The sequence below is a fragment of the Prosopis cineraria genome, unplaced genomic scaffold (genome assembly GCF_029017545.1).
Source record: "Prosopis cineraria cultivar Desert tree isolate PC_DT_omini unplaced genomic scaffold, ASM2901754v1 PC6, whole genome shotgun sequence".
Lineage (NCBI taxonomy): Eukaryota > Viridiplantae > Streptophyta > Magnoliopsida > Fabales > Fabaceae > Prosopis > Prosopis cineraria.
The window spans coordinates 36,263,366-36,281,350 of NW_026555337.1; the positions used below are offsets into that span (position 1 = coordinate 36,263,366).

Genomic DNA, 17,985 nt, shown 5'->3' on the forward strand with positions numbered 1-17,985 from the left:
ATATAATAAAAGAAAATAATCTATAAACTTGAGTTTTTAAATTTTGAATTGAGATATAATATTATTTCACTAGTCTTGCCCATTTGTTATCTTCCCCATCTTTGAATGATCACTCAGATTCTTAACAATTACTCCATCTAGATCGCAATATAGAGCATCTTCTAGAAGCTTTGCTTGTTCCAAAATATAAGATACTGGATAAATTTTATAATTATTTTTTTCAACCATACCCCTACTTCATTTATTATTCTTTTTGAAAGATGATGCATTAGAATTTTAATTATCATTATCAAATTATTTATATAGGGTATTTAATGAGGGTAAAATTGAAAGGATGTATAATTAAGATTTTAACTAATTTTTTTAGAACCATGAATTAATAACTAATGCTGGGGATAATATAATACAAATAAACAACTCACTCCCTTTTCTTGAATTTACAAATTAGTGGAAAAGCTTTGATTCCTTAACTGCTAGGCACAAATAATAAAATAGTGGAAAACCTTTGATTCCGTACTTAAATGGCTGAACGTTCTTTCCTTGGAAAAATAAACATGCGATTACATTTGATGATTCATGATGTTTGTTTTGGTCCCATGTCAGGCATGGGGACATTTGACAAATTTTTAATTGATAGTTTTTTTAATATAAAATAATAGTCTAATTAGCTTGGATATTTGTCCAGAACCTATATAAGATTGTGAGATTAGATTCTATTGTCGATGGGAAAATTTTGCTGATAAACAGTTTATAAATACTTTTGTAAATATATTTTAAACTCAAAAGCATGTCATGACTCTAATAAGCTCCTAAAATCTAGCTCATTTAGACTTTCGATCACTAAAAAATTTATTTATTTACTCAATTATTTTAGTTTTTATATTTTAAAATGAAGCAATTATATCATTTTGAAATATATAATTTACATCAAAACTGTTCAATTCATAAGTCAAAAATATTATGTCATTCATATTTTAAACGTTTTGCAATGTACCAAAAAATGTCTAAAAAATGGGGGGAAGAAAAATAAATCTGTCGTGGGGGAGTATCAGGAGGAGGAGTGGCTATCACAGTTTTCCACCTTTAATATTTTAAAACAATGCTTCGAACTTGATGTTAAAGAAATATTTTTCATGAAGTTAATTATTTGTCCCCATATAGGGACTTCGATCTCTGCCAATATATTATTTTGTAAAATAAATTTACTAGTGTGAACGGAAGAAAATTAGACTGAAAATCATGTGAAGCATTTTGGAAGGTTGTGGTTGCCTTGAATAGATCAATTCCACCTAATCCAATACACATACGTATCCTTTTTTGTCAGATTTGAATTTCTCTACAATTTGAAAAAAAACTGATATGATTAATTAAATTAGTTTTCTTTGAAAGCATTTCATCCCTCCTAGTTTATAGTGTGTGAGATTCAAACTCTCCAATAGTTGGTGCTCCTTGTCTCTTAGCTTTTTCTTTTTACCAGAATATCATCTGCTGAGGGTAATTAAAGAGTTTTCTTCTTTCTTCTTTACCTGATCAATCATTTTGATATCCGAATTATATTCAAGTGGACAGAAATTTAAAGCTTGGTTTGTTATTATTTGCTTTTGTAGTGTTCTTAAAACAATTTCATTATTAAAAATACAGAATTAATTTTAACATGAAAAATAATTTTGGTGTCCGAATTATATTCAAGAGGACAGGAATTTAACATGAAAAATAATAATTTCATTATTAAATAAACAGAATTAATTTTAATTAAAATTTAAATTAAAAAATTAAAACTGAATAACAACTCTCTGGCACTACAACATTTTTTGACCTCTAGCAACACATTGTTTTGCAAAAAAAGTTCTTAAAAGGTTGTCTAATACGTAAATAAGCAACATTTAATCAGTTTATTTTGTTGCATGTGGGATTTGGTGTGGATTTTAGAAAATCCTAGGCCCTAAATTGTGGATATTGGTTGACCTGGAAATTATATAATGTTATGGGATGTTTATCTGGGCTTTTTATTGTGTATTGATGATCTTTGGAATTAATGTTGGCATTTTTAGAGGAATAAAGGTTATAGATTGGAAAGAGAAAGCGATATTTTAGAGGTAGAATCAGATATGGATTTTAAGGAAATTAACTATTTAAAATGTGTAGAGGGGATTTGGGGTTGATGTGGTATTCATTGGGAAATTATCAAGTTATTGTAGATTAATTCTAGTGCTGCTATTTTCTGGCTGAGGAGACCGAGCTCCAATGTATTATTTTTGCTTGGCAAGAGGCAGCTACATTTAATTTACCCCGCAAGTTAGGTATATATATAGGGCCCCATTGCACATCATACTTTGATACTTTTGTTTTTTTTTTTATAATTTTGTATTAACATTATGGCTAGGAGTGCTGGTAGTATAGAGCAGGAGGCCTTTAGGTTGTTGTTTGACTTAGAATATTATTATTGATGTTTTAATTTAAAGATGGATTTTATAGCAGACACGAGTTTTGGAATATCCCATATTTGAAAAGCATTGTTTTGATATGTTATTGTTAATCTGGTTTTTTTTTTTTGCCATAGTAAATGTTTTTACCGGTTTCACTAAAGTGTTACATGTTGATATTGATCCTCACTTTAAGCCACAAATATTTCACAAGTGAAAGTAGTACTGTAAAGTGGAATATAAGTCAACAATTTTCAACTGCTAGGGAAAAATCTCGGAAGGAAATATAAAAACTGTTGCCTATAAAGAAATACTTTTATTGCGATATTTGAAAACAATTCCTTATTTTAAGAGGCAAGAAAAAAAAATTTTGCCTTTGAATGTTCTATTTTGCAACATTTAAAAATTGTTGCCAATTGTTAACCTATATATAAAAATTTTATTCACATTTCATGTTTTGATATATTTTTTAACGTATTTTTACTATTTTATTTATTATTTAATTAATTTGATAATTTATTTATTAAATTATTTTGAAAATCATCTCTGTATATAATATTTTGTAACACATTATATGATAGCAATTTTAGAAGTGATTAGTGTAACATCCCAAATTTAAATTTAAGGATTAATTAAGATGACCAAAGTTAAGATAGTAATTTAATTATAATTAATGGTGATAAGGGTAATTAAGGATGACCATTGGGCGTGTTGGGTGATTGGACAAGTTTGGAATTGGACTAGGAAGACCAAATCCGAAAGTTAGCCCATTGTGTTATCCGCTGTGACGTATGACAATTACTGCGGTAGATGCTTGAATTCTAATGTAATCATATTCACGAGAATGGCTAGAAAATGAAAGAATAGGAGAACAAAGGAGGGACGAAAGGTCTCTGTTAGGGCATGAGTTGCTCCGTCATTGGAGGTGGATTGGAGCTTTGAATCACTAAAATAACCCTCCAATCTTGTTTCCCTTACTCTCTAGCTAGCTAGGTTTTTCACCAAAGTTTAATGATTTCTGACATGGGTTCAAATGGGAAAGGTCTAGACTGATTAATTAGTCTGACTTTAATGGAGTTGTTTAGAGCTTATATAATTTCTCATGGATTGGATTAGGCTTCTATGATGGATTGTGGATGGTTTGTGATTTTTACACAAACCCTAAGTGTGAAAATAATGATTTGAGGAAAATGCAACGATGCAATGATGATGTTTGGGCTAAAAGAAGTTTATTTAAGTTAATGGGGAGTAGAAATGGTTTTAGTTGAATGACAGTGGGAGAAACAATGAGTTTAGAGAATGTTGGGCTAATTTAAATAGTTAGAAATGTATAATGTTGGATGATTATAACTTTTATTGGATTGTAGATTAACTTCGAATAGTCATTCATGGGAAAGAAGAGGCTCAAAAGATTTGATTTTTTCATGTGTATTACTTCGTAAACTAAAGGTTTAAGATAACTAGAAAACCTAAATCCTTTATTGAGCTTGTTTGATCTTGTTTGTAAAATTTGTGAACTGTGGTATTTTAATATGAAAATTATATTTCCATGAAAATGATTGTGAAGAACGAATATGATCTGCATGTTGAGAAATATGTGAACATGAAAATGAAATTGCATGATGACATGATCATATGAGTGTAACGGTGGAAGTTCATCTTGGGGTACTTCTAAATTCCACACAGTGTTGCCAACATTATGGTGGCCTTAGTGTCTCGCTTTTTAATTGCCGTATATTACCCTTTTCCTTATATGGGAAATGGGTAAGGGCCAGACATTGCCTTGTATTACTTTTTTCACCTTCAAATGGGAATTGGTATGGGTTGAGCATATAACACTTGTTAATTTGAATAAAGGGAATCTATGGTCCAAGTGTAAGCATGGTCGCTTTGGCTAGGCTTTACCCCTCATGATTGGAAAGCTTGTACTAGTCTTGTCACTTGGATTAGTCATGTTTATATTAAGAGCCTATGGATTTGATTAGAGGAAACAGAATATAAGGGAGGGTTTGCACTAATCATGCACGAATTTATAAATGATAACATGTAATTAGATATGTGATATGAATGTTTTCACATATATTCACTTTGCATGATCATAGACCTTATCTCACTTGCATTAGATTGAATTTGGTTATATAGTTATTGAGACATTGTCTCACTTCTATGGATTAACATTTTATAGGCGAAAGTTCTGTGAGGATCAAATGGGAAGCTTCAGAGGCTAGGGAGTACAACACCTCCATATTTTGAGTTTTGTGAATTGATATTATATTACCAACTAGGATGATATTTTTTATTTTTACACTTGCATCATACATGTGTTTTGGTCATTTTGTTGTATTTTTTGCCAGATGAGGACTTTTGTGAGACCTTGAATACTTATGCAAGTGTATTTATATGTTTTCAAGTGAATTATGATTTTCAAATAATGTTGTTGGCTAACAGGTTGAAGTCTCACCCTTTATCCCTTGTCTTAGATAGCCATTTTGTGATTTATTGTCAATGAGATGTCTATATTGGCTATATTTGTTACATAATGGTTCATTGAATCAAGACCCAAAAATAGCAAATGGAGATTTGAACACTTGGGTTGTGTTGAAATGAGTAAAAGTGGTAAAAATGTTCCGAATGTCTAATTTCTTCTTATGATATTATTTTGCGATGAAACTTATACCATTAGTTAATTTTGTTAAATAAACTTTATATGAATGCTTGAATCATCTCAATAGGACATTGCAACTTGCAACAAAAGAAGTTGTGATGTTGGAAGTTTGGTCTCGAGTTCTGTCATGACAATAAATTTGCTATCATAATGCGCCATAATGCACCACTGCGCATAGCGCCTTGGCCACGATGCATGGTATAAAGTTTGGAGTGTAGTCTCTATGTTTTCTGTCATGGCACATGAAGCATCTATTGTGCCAAATTTTCTAAGTACAAAAGGGGTTTTTTGTGTCACGTCACGATAGATGCATCTTGGCTATAATAGATGTGCCTTGTTGAGCAATTTTGAGTCATTTAAGCCTCCTTTTGAAATGTTTTCAATCATAAACGTTTTTCATGCTTCCCTGTTCTTAATTTGATTTAAGGGATTCTGACTAATTTCATAGTTTAGAAGAACTAATTATGTTGGATTTTTGAGATTTTTTTGAAGATTTTAATTTGGAAAACTTAATTTACGGTAGTTCTTTTTCATCTTGGTTTAATTATTTTATATTATAGTAGATCGTATTTGGCTTGATTTATTTCTTTTCTCTCATAATAGACTCTTTTATGCCATGATAAGATATCTTACTGAAAATTTTAAGATATATAAATTCCTTTTAACAATAATAGTCTTTTTATATTGGTTTGATCCTTTTATACTATAGTAGACCTGTCATTAACTTGGTTTAAATATTTACTATTATAGTAAACTATTTTCTACCATAGTGGCATATTTTTTGTGGATTTCCATTTATAAGTAAATTACTTTTTAACTTGGTAGACCCTAAAGTTTAGTTTGCTCTTTTTCTACAATAGTTGATCTATTTTAAACCATGGTCAAGTTGTTTTTACCATGGTAAGATTTATTGTGATTGGTCAATTCTTAATTAACATGGTAGAATACTTTACTTATTGGATGAGTAAGTCAAACATTGCACTTGGAGTCATGACTTACATTCTTGAAGTGCAAGGTTGAAAATCCTATAGGTATGGAAAAAATATATTAAATTTGTTATTTTTAGGTTTACATAATTCTTGATTGTTGCTTATTTTATTTTAATAGAAATGCAACATTTAAAAATATTGTAATAGATTAACATGAAAATTGTTACCTCAAAGTTAGAAGAATGGTTGCCTTTGACAATAAATAATAATACTGGAATATATTACCGTTAATAAATATTGCCTAAGGCGTAGTTAAAAAAAAAATGTGTATTCACTTGTATGGGTTTTAAAAATATTTATTTCATAAAATACTCTTCTTACACGTTTTCCATAAGCTTCTAAAAGTATCAATTAAAAATAATTACTATATGGTAAATTTCAAACAAAAATTAGGAGCATTTTGTCATTTCGCGAGGCAAAATCCAACTGGACAGAGATTATTTCATGGAATTTTCCAAGAAGATAAATCTATAAGTTAAGGGAATAAACATTTTTTTCCCTAAGAACTCAAATTGAAAAAAAAAATGAGTGTTCTTGAAAATTGTAATTATAAATTAACACTTAAATTTACGGTTAACATAGATTTTTTTAAAAATAGTTTTAATTTTAAAAATATTTTCTGAATAAAATACTTAAAATTGTCATTTGTAAAAATATAATATTATTTTCTTAAAATCAAGTGGTGAATCTTGTAAAAGTTTATAGTAATTGCAACCTCATTTTATTTAATTTAAGTATTTTTGACATTCAAATCTTATTTTCTTTGGTAAACTGAAATTCAAATATTTAAATGCATTTTTCCTCAAAAATAATAACGATCATTGTGTTCAAGTTGTTTAGTTAGAACTTAGAACTCTATGGCACTTGTAAGCTTTGAGATGGCATTTGTGAAGTTTGGTAGCCATGTGTTGTTGTGATCATTCATCTCCATGAAACTTTTTTTTTTTTATTTGTAGTACAAGTTACAGGTGATGAGGTGATCATGTTACATATATAATCCAAAAATGTTTCTAGACGCAGGATCAATTAATTAATTATTAAGTTGGAGTTAGGTTGGAATCACAACCAACTGAACCAAGTAATATGACAAAAGCAATTTTAAAATTAGACCCCAACAATTTTAAAATTGAACAAGTCACTGCAAAACAAAAGCATTATGACAGAGTTTTTTTTTTTATGGGATAAATGACCAAATAGTTTCAAATACACCGGAAGCTAAAAAGAAAAGATAATTAAAAAAAAAAGACATTACAACTTGGAAGTTAAAAGAATAAGTTAAAACACAAGAGGCACGCATCGGCTTGCACTAGTTCTGAGCGTAATATCTCATAGTGTAGACCACGTTGAAGTTGGTGAGAAGACAACAAACGTCTTTTGCACTCATCGAACAAAACCTCTAAGCTGAAGATTTATCAAAGAAGAAATTCAGTCAGCAAAAAAGATTGAGGTCTTGAGTTTTTGATAAAATAAATTTATGTTGCAATTAAATACTTGTAAAAATTTTGTTACGTCCTTTGTTGGCAATGACAACCTATTACAAAAACTTCACAAGGTTAATTTGCAATTGGTCTTTTTTTAAAATTTCTATCTCAACTTTATTTTCCTGCGCACAAAAATCCTCATTAAAGGCAATCATAATTGAGCCACAATTAGATATTAAATATAATCATATCTTCCAGCGATTATTTAAAATTTTACCTTAATGTTATGTGCTAGTTTCTTTTACTAAACCCAAATCCATTGGTATTTCTCTATCTCAAATTTTAGTTCTTTTTTATATATAGTGTCGATCAATAATAATAATATTAGGTGTTATATAATTACAAGAAAACATTTTTTTGTCAAGGACAAATTTATCATTAGAAAATCATTCAGAGGTCTCTTAAAAGAATTCTAATAGCTTAATAGTCCCATGAAATGTAAAATAACTTTAAAATCCCAAGATTTTTTTTATGAAAAAAAACAAGAGTTTTAATTGCAAATAAGTTTCCCTTCATTCAAACAAATGTTCAATCTTGGCTTCCTCGATTGGCTACTTCTAGTAGCCACCCTCCATGCCATCACCACCATCTTCCTTTTCTGGTTGCTAATTTCAGCTTGAGCTGGTTCATGAGAATTGCCACGCTCCACCTAGTCCTCCCTTTGGTAGTAACAAATCAGCAGCTTTGTGAACCACTTTCTCACGTCAAGGAGCATCGTCGCCTTTAGCTTATGTTTTAGATTGAAGAAGCTCAAGAGATCTTGAGGAGTGCCACACTACAGATGCCTAGAAAGAGCTATGAGGGAAGGTCGAAGCCAAGAGGGAAGAAGTGATAGCATATCCACTGTGTGACTTGAGAAATAGAAGTAAGAGCTTTACCAAGTTCTCTTGATTGTAACTGACTCAATTCCTTGTTTTCACAGGGGCACTATTAGAACATAAAAAAAAGTCCCACATATAAAGATTAGAAGATAGATTATAAATATATAAGCTTAGAAAGCATCTAACCAACTTGCTAAAGCTTTTTTAGTGGAGTATACTATCCTAAACATATTTAATATAAGAAATCTAACATGGTATCATTTGTCATTCGATTAGGGACAAAAAACAACTAAAAAAAGAGAAAAAATGAAAAAAAAAAGATGAAAAAAAACAAGATATTAAAAAAGAGAAGAAGGAGAATGAGAAAGAGAAGGAGAAGGAGAAGGAGAAGAACTTAAATAGACCTAAGGCCTTTGAGGCTAAAAAAAAAGGTACAAGCCCAGGCAAGAAGAAAAAAAATGGGGGAAAAAAAGAGGGAAAAAAAATAGTAAAGAGAATATTAGAATATAAAAAAAGTCTCATCTAAAAATTAAAAGATAGATTATAAATATATAAGTTTAGAAAGTATCTAATCAAATAGTTTAAGCTATTTTTGTAGAATATATTATCTTTAAATATACTTGATATAAAAAAATCTAACAGGCATCATTTGAGGCTTTCACTCACAGTAAAATGGTGAGAAGAAGTTTCAACCGCCGCAGCTGGTAGAAGATCTACCAATATAATATTGAGTCAAGCTAGTGCTTGGTGGAGCTTGGAAGTGTAGATTTATTGAGCTTAAGAATTCCATGTGGTGTGGTTTTGAATCTAATCTACTTGGTAATACTTAAGATGAGCTGCAAATTTCTTCTTTCTCCTCATCTTGGGTGACTGATCAGAGTTCGTTACAGGATTTGAGATTAGAGATGACACTATGTCAATGACAAATTGAATTCTTTGGGATTCTTTCCTTGAAAAAGTACAATCTCTTGGTGTTCTTCTTTTTCTAGGTACTAGAATTTAATCTAAAAAGTAGGATTCAACCATAGAGAGCGAGCAATCATGGGAAGAGCTTTTTTTAAAATAAGGGCATTTTGGTAAATGCACACTAAGATTTGTTTGCAATTAAAGCCCTTGGGATTTAAAAGTTATTTTTATATTTCATGGGATTTTTTGGTTATTAGAATTCTTCTAAAGGACCTCAATGCGATTGACCCATTAAGTGTATGTTTGGTTTTTAGTTAGCTAAAAGTTCATTTGGTAAAAGTCCATTTGATAAAAGTCAGTTTAGTAAAAGTCAGTGTGTGTTTAGTTTTCAGTTTGCCAAAAATCAGTTTGATGAAAGTTTATTTAGCAAAAGTCAATTTAGTGAAAGTCAATTATTGTAATGAAATTTGTGTTTGGATATATTTTTTCAAAAGTTAGTTTGACAAACTAAAAGTTGTTTGGATTAATAAAAATTTATACTTTTTAATATGTAATGATCAAAAAAGACATTAATTTATGATAATTTGTAATGTTTATTATACAAATATAATATATTAGAAATTTTTAAAAAATGTGAAACAAATTTAAAATAACATAAAATTTTAAAAAAATGTTGATTACTTTAACTTTGATTTATATTAAAAAATTTGAAAATTTATCTTACATTAAAATTAGAGAAGTACTATTGTCTTGATTTTATTTATAGAATAGAGAGAATATTTGCCCTATTTATAAGTAATATCATTAAATTTTTATTACAAAAATTTCTCTTTTCCCTTCATTGAATGATATTTTATTGTAACTTATACTAATATTTTAAAGTTCTAAAGTTTGAAACCTTCCTAGCAATAGGTTGATTTTATTTTGTTTTAATAATAAAGAAATTATCAAAGATGCCCTTATCTTTTATGTTATAAAAAGAAAAATTTTGGGAACTTTCCTATAATTTTTTCAATTGTTCTTTGTTCAGATCTTTTTTCCCTTATGCGAAGAGCAGGGCATCGTTCAGCATCTTGTTCCTTTTCCTTCTTTCCATTGACAGCAAGCTTCCTCCTTTTTCCTTCTCTTTTCGTTAAGCATCATTAAGCTTCCTCCTTCGCCAGTCAGCTTGCCGTCAACAGGTGCGTCATCTCCGTCTGCAGCTGTTGTGAAGTTCTACTGTGAGTTTTTCTTCCCCTGGTTATTGTTGTTCACTGTTTGTGTGCCACTATTCATTCTTCTTCCTCCTTGCTTCGTGTTGCCATAAAGTTTCTTCCCTCCTGTTCGTGCTATTGTGGGTTAGCGTATTAGGTTCTTCTCCTTCTTCGTTGCATCGCCATCATTCTCCTCATCTCTACTTTATCTTCTTTGTCGTGTCTACGCCATTGGTGCATTTGTCAGCTTCGCAATGTCGTCCAAGACCCAAAACAAGCACGATTCGTGAGCTACAAATGAAAAAATGGCCACTGGAATGGTAGGGAAGGACAACAAACGAGCGACCGACGATGAGTGAGAAGCAGCAGAATGAGAGGAGGCCAGCCTCGATTGCACGTGAAGAAGGAGAAATATAAGGGTATCATGGTCTTTTACAATATTTGGTACCAATATATGCCTAATTTGCATTTCAAAAGCTACCAAAAGGAGCTTTCTATTGTTTCAATTTCAGACCCATATAAAAGTCCTTTTGTAAAGCACATTCCATCTGAAAAGTACACCCTAAACAACATTCCACATCCCAAAAGTTAAAAACCACATTTGAAGATGTGAAACGTGAGCCACCCAAACTCACCCTCAATTGTTGTAATAAAATTTGTATTTAGATACATTTTTTTAAAAGTTACTTTGATACATTGAAAGTTGTTTGGTTTGTGATAGTGAAATGTGCTTTTGAATGTATAATTACCAAAAAGGGCATTAATTTATGATGATTTATAATTTTTATTATACAAATGTAATATATTTGAAATATTTAAAAAATGTGATAAAGATTTTAAATAACATAAAATTTGATCTATAATGTTAAAAATGTGATCTCTAGTTATTTGTACTTTTTAATTTGTAATTTAAAAAATTGATAAAGATTTATAATTTTTATTATATATTAATGTTAAAAGTTAACATGATTAATTATTCAATTTATAATGCTAAAAATTTGATATCTAATTATTATTATTGAAATGATAATTATATTTTTAATGAATTAACTATTTTTAAATAAAAGAATAAGAATTAAACTTGGGGTAGTATAATCAAATAACGTTCTACTTTTTAAATTCACTTTTCAAAAGTTTTAAATAGTTACGTTTTAAAAATTCACTTTCAGCCACTGTTTGTAAATGTACTTTTTTGTAAAATGTATCTTTTTGTAAAATATTTTATCCAAAAAACTTCCAGCATCCTAAAAGTAAAATTTTACTTTCTGAATATAAAATATAAGAAAATCAAACGAGGCTTAAATCATGATTCTAGTAAAGCCAACTTGTAGGAGGGTTATAAGACAGACGCATTTTTATACGCTAGGAATCCTCGGATTGCCTTGTGACCCCCATGTGATCGCCATGGGTCAAACATGTACGAGGTTTAAGGCACAATTTATTATTGATTGATGAAAACGGCTTTTGCTTATCTTATTGACATAAGAAAAGTGGTTACCTTTGTCAATTGAGTCAGAAATTTAAAATAATTTTTTTCACAAATTTCTCCAATTTAATATTTGAATATTAGCTTTATATTTTGTTATTCTTATTTATTACCCCAGAAACGCTTTTTTTTTTTTTTACCTGTAACTCCTAACAACTCATTGGAAACTTGTAAAAAGTGTATGTCTTTAAAGAAAAAATAAATCACTATCACCTAATACCCAAAAATCTTATGCAAATAGACTACATTTAGGATTATTGATTTTTAATTTAAATTTCAATAAAAAATTAAATTCATACTTTTAATATAAAAGAATAATAACAAAACAATCTATAAATTGCATTCCCCTTAAATAAAATATAATTAAATTTGGATACCAAATGATTTATTATGTAAAGAAAAAGCATAGTTATGGAGAAATTCAAGTCTGACAAAAAAGCATACGAATGGGCTTTTGGATTAGGTGGAATTGATTAATCTAATGCAAAATGAAACCACAACCTTCCAAGATGCTTGATGTGCTTTTCAGTCTAGTTTCCTTCCGTTCACACTTGTAAAATAATTTCTTAATATCAAGTTGCACCCTAGTGTGTGAAAGGAAGGAAATTAGACTGAAAATCAAATTGCAAATTAACTGGTTTCATTGGAAACCACAATTATTCAATGTCTAATGTCCTTCCGTACACTAGGTTTTAAAAAAATTGAAGGGGGCACTCTTTATTTTGGGAGAATTACTTTAAGGTCTTACTCAAGATAATTAATTATTCTTAAATCTATTAACAACTGAGTTTAAAAGAATTACATACAAGTGTCATTCAAGACAATTAATTAATCACAGGTCTACTACCGGTGAGCTTAAGAGAATGACAATACATTGTTGTCATTCTCCTAAACTCAATGGTCACTAGAACTGAAAGTAATTAATTGTCTTTAGTGAGTCTTGTATATAATTCTCTCTTTTATTTTTCTTTTACAGAGACTATGGGATAAAAAGTACATAAAAAGTGTTTCTTTAACATCAAATCCAATAAATTATAAGTCCAAAAGCATTTGTATTCTAATGTTCCTATTCAAATTTTTTAAAAAACTGCAATTTAGCTCCTATGTTAACAAAAGTTAATTTTGACTATTAGTTTACCAAAAAATAATAGAAAAAAAACCTAAAAAATTATATAAAAATGCCAATAAAACTTTCTTAGTCATTTTCTTTAATTTTTTGAGTTATTGTTTGTAATTTTTAGGTGATTTACTGTAATTTTTAGTACTCTTTTTGTAATTTTTAAGATCATTTCTAGTCAACTAACAAAATAAAATTATATTTTTGTTGATGGTAAGACCTTTTTCAAAAGTTGAAAAGAAATATTTCATTAAAAATAAATTTAAGATCACAAATACTCTGGGCCTATAACTTATAAGACAATTTACTATTTTACGCAGTAAACTTGGGGCAACTGTGTTCGCCAACGCTCCTCTTGATCTCCACTTAAGCGAGATTTTTTTTAATTTCAATTTTTTATTGGACACTTTTTGTAAATTTTATATATAGTATACTGACGTAATGATATATTAATTGCTTCCTCTTAACAATAAAAAAGTAAAATAATTAATTAAGTACATCACGGTACTTACTCTCTTTCATCCTATATACAAGTCACTCCTAACTATTTCATCAAAATTAATCAAAAATAATTAATCCATTCATTATTTAAGAAAAAGAAATTTTCAATTGACCCTTATTAAATGCATCATCTTTAAAAACATTTTTTTTTCTGTATAAGTGCAATCTCCTACCTTACTCATTGAAAATTGTGAAAGGGCAAAGATGAAAAGAAAGTAAATAATATTCCTGCATCTTTCCATGTAAAATAACAAAACTTATATATAAGGCCGGAGGTAAAGACAAAAAAAAAAAAAAAAAAAACAACACCCCATGATGAAAGTACCTTCAGACATTGAAGTAGGGAATCAAGTTTTCTATTACTTTATTGGACCTTAGCAGTTAAGCAATACTAATTAACTATTATTTATTAAATTAGTTATATAATAATATAAATTTGAAACACATAACAAGCATGAGCAGGCGTTGATTCCAATCAAGCCATTTTGGCTTATAAATTGAGGTTTCCATTAAACCCTAAATTCTCCACAATACATAGTATCACTCTTCTTCTAAAAGAAAGCTCGGAGCAACTTCATCAATGGCTACTTTGATTGCTCCTAATGAAATCTCTCCTGTTCAAGATGCTGAGTCTCTCCACAAGGCCTTCAAAGGTATAAGATCTTTCTCCATAAACCTTTTTTATGAAATCGTTTGGTATTTATTACTATAAACCATCTCCTGATTTAGAACCCATTTTATTTGGCTCAGTCGCAAAAGAAACTAAAATTTTTGTTTAAGTTTGGTTACCATGAGAATGTAATTGTAATATTACTTATCTTGAGTTTAAATTTTGTAGGATGGGGCACTGATGAGAAGGTAGCGACAGCAATATTAGGTCACAGAAATTCTGTTCAAATTCAGCAAATCAGACAAGCTTATGAAGAACTTTATGACGAGAATCTCATCAAACGCCTTGAGTCTGAGCTATCTGGTGACTTTGAGGTATTTTATTATATAGCTTCTTATAGATTTATTAAAGTTAACATTTTTTCCACACTTGTGTATTTACAAGTTTATCTGCAAATTAAACATAGAGAGCGGTGTATCGATGGGTATTAGAACCAACAGATCGAGATGCTGTGTTGGCAAATGTGGCCATTAGAAATAGCAATAATGTTGATTACACTGTGATTGTGGAAATCTCTTGCATCTATTCATCTGAAGAGCTCTTGGCTGTGAGACGAGCCTATCACAATCGTTATAAGCGTTCTTTGGAAGAAGATGTTGCTGCTCATACTAGTGGTTATCTTCGCCAGTAAGTTATTGACTCTGAACTTTTAACATAGATGCACATACACTGAATACTCGAGCTAAAGACTACGGGTTAAACTAGCTTAGCTTATTACCAGGGAGCTATATATATGCTCTTGTTGGGGTGTGTTGTGTTTTATGTTTAATAATGGTAGAGTAAATATGAATCTTATAGTTGACTATGTGAGTGGAAAAGTTGATCTCCCAATGAGTTTTTAGTGTAATGCATGCCTAGGACTCAAATCTAAGACCAATTAATGGTTAACAAACCCTGGCTTATTAACTGGCAACTGAACTATATATATGTTCGTTAATGTAATATATATGTGTGTGTGTGGGGGGGGGTTAAAGGGAATTCTGTCTTAGTGTCGAGGATTGTAAACTTTTTTTTTTGGGTATAATATTTCCTTCTGATAATTGAAAATGGTGCAATGTTACTCATATTATTAACAAAGAGTTAACTTTGCACCAAAAAGTAGTTTAAGTCCTCGATGCTTCTAAAGGGTAAAACTACACATTAATTAACCTTATATATATATATATACACAGGATGTTGCTTCATATTATTTAAAGGTTCAATAAGCAGTAAACTTAGTTGATTAATTATTTTGAGCAGCTTTTGGTAGGGTTGGTGAGCTCGTACAGGTATGAAGGTGATGAGATGAATGCGAGGTTGGCACAAACTGAAGCAAACATTCTTCATGATGCTCTTAAACATAAGAGTGGCAATCATGAAGAGGTTATAAGGATTCTTACTACCAGAAGCAAGACTCAGCTTGTTGCAACTTTCAATCGCTACAGAGATGATCATGGCACTTCCATCACTAAGGTCAAATAATTATTTTCATTATATTTATTATTATTATTATTCTAAAATCTTTCCTTATAAAAATTTTTATTGATTTTATTTGTGTAGAAATTGCTGGATGATGCATCTGATAATTTCCTCAGGGCAGTGCATACTGCCATTCATTGCATCAGTGACCACCAAAAGTACTATGAAAAGGTATAATTAACTTCTCTAACTATACATTTTTGATACACAACATTATCACTGTTGTTAGACCTAGCTCAGACCGGTCAGTTCGATTAGTCAGACCAAGAACCAGCCATATGTCATGGTTTAGTGAACCAATGCCCTAATCAGTTCAATGTCCTGTCCAATTCTGATGTCACTGAAAATACTTTTGTTATAAGATTAATAGATTAACCAAGCTGTAAAATTTCCTTTAGGTTCTACGAAATGCGACTAAGAGGATAGGGAATTATGAGGATGCATTGACGCGTGTGATCGTGACCAGGGCTGAGAGGGATTTGAGGGGTATTAAAGATCTGTATTACAAGAAGAACAGTGAGCATCTGGAGCATTCACTGGCCAAGGAAGTTTCTGGAGATTACAAGAAGTTTCTGATCACTCTTTTGGGACAAGAAGATTAAGTTCTTCAAATAATTCTAATGATGGAATCTGTGATGAATAATTGTGTGTGTGGTTGGGTCGAATTTAATTTCCTCTTCATTTGAGTCTGTTTCATTTCTCAGAGAATGTCTTTTTTTCCCCCTTCTCTTTTGCATGCGACGACTTGGACTCTCTATATCAATTGTTTGTGCAAGTTGGTTTTAGTAGAATAATGATTAATTTCTTACTTTCAAAATATAATCCATTTTCGATAATCCGCTCCATTTGTCAGCATTGGTTCCTCTTCTCGTCCTCTCTTTTCAACTCTTTTTTATGATTTTCAAAAATAAAAAGGTGTAATTGTAATATTTTTCAAAAAAAAATCATAAAATAAATACAAAATTGTCAAAATATTTTTTATTTCATCTTTTTTTAGCAAAATATATTTTATTTGATCAAAAAGCCAATGATTCCAAGGGGGAAAAGGGGGAAAAAAGAAAAATAAGGCTAGGTAACATGTTGGAGCATTATAAAAGGCATTAAAGAAAGGCACATTAAAGATTAACCCTTAGCTTGCAAGATGGTGTCATCAAAGAAGGTTAATCAAGTCTTTTTTGGAAAGGCGATTCTCAAGAGTTGGAATACGTAGGCCCTGTTTAATATGATAGAAAGATTTTTGATGGAATTGGAATTAGAATTGAAATCAGAATCGAAAATGAAAATGGAATAGAATTGGATTATAAAAGTTTGTTTGGTATGCAAATGGAATCCACGTATTATTTATTATTTAGTATGTAGATTTATATATTAAATGACTAAAATAACGTTGATAAAAAAATATTCATTGCAAAGTCTTTTTAAAGACTCTACCATCTATTCAAGCCATGTCCAAGGACCAAAACTCCACCATCTCCGATCATATTCATGAAGCCTTACAAGACCTCAACACCGCCAAAAAATCTCAGCCTTGGCTCTAACAACAATAGCATCACAACCAAGACAGAAAAAGCCAAGGAAAAATAACTCATCAATAGGAGCTAGCGGTTCGTCATCTCACGAGGTGTGGCGGAGTTAAGCAAATCATGTGGTCAATGGAAGACTGTCGCCACCATGAACGTTGTGCTCAACCTTTGCTAGAACAGAGGTGGAGAAGCTCAAACCTAAAGAACCCTGAGATGCTGTCAATGAAGATCGAAACCAAGATCAGGGAAGATCAGAACCAAGTAGCAGTGAAACGAAGAGATTGAACTAAAACCATGGCAAATAACAAGATCGAACTTGGAGAAGCTTTTTGTGTTGTTGTCGGTGAAGGTTTGTTAAAAGCTGGAGGTTGAAGGTCGATGGTAACGATGACGACATTGGAGGGGGAAAAATGAGATTCCATGGAAAAGAATCCGATTCTTTAGGGGTCAGGAGGGAATCTAATTCTAAGGATTTTGGTATAATCAAGATTCTTGAGAATCCTAAATATGTCATACCAAACAAGCATAGACCAGGATTCCATGTCTGATTCCATTTCCTTACTTTCAATTCTTGGATACCAAACAAGACCTAAGGGTAAAGTTGAAATAATTAATGATAATGGTGATAATTATTTTTGAAAAAATTAATCAATTAGTTCTTCAACTTTTAATCTAGTTACAAACTCAGTGCCCATTTAGATTTTAGATGATCCAACTATTTGTTGGATTTAACAAAGGCACATACTAGATGT

General features: G+C 30.4%; 1 pseudogene; it reads left to right on the plus strand.

Moving 5' to 3' along the window:
* The first annotated feature begins 14,098 nt into the window (after positions 1–14,098).
* LOC129313077 (annexin-like protein RJ4) lies at positions 14,099–16,446 on the plus strand (annotated as a pseudogene).
* The last annotated feature ends 1,539 nt before the right edge of the window (positions 16,447–17,985 follow it).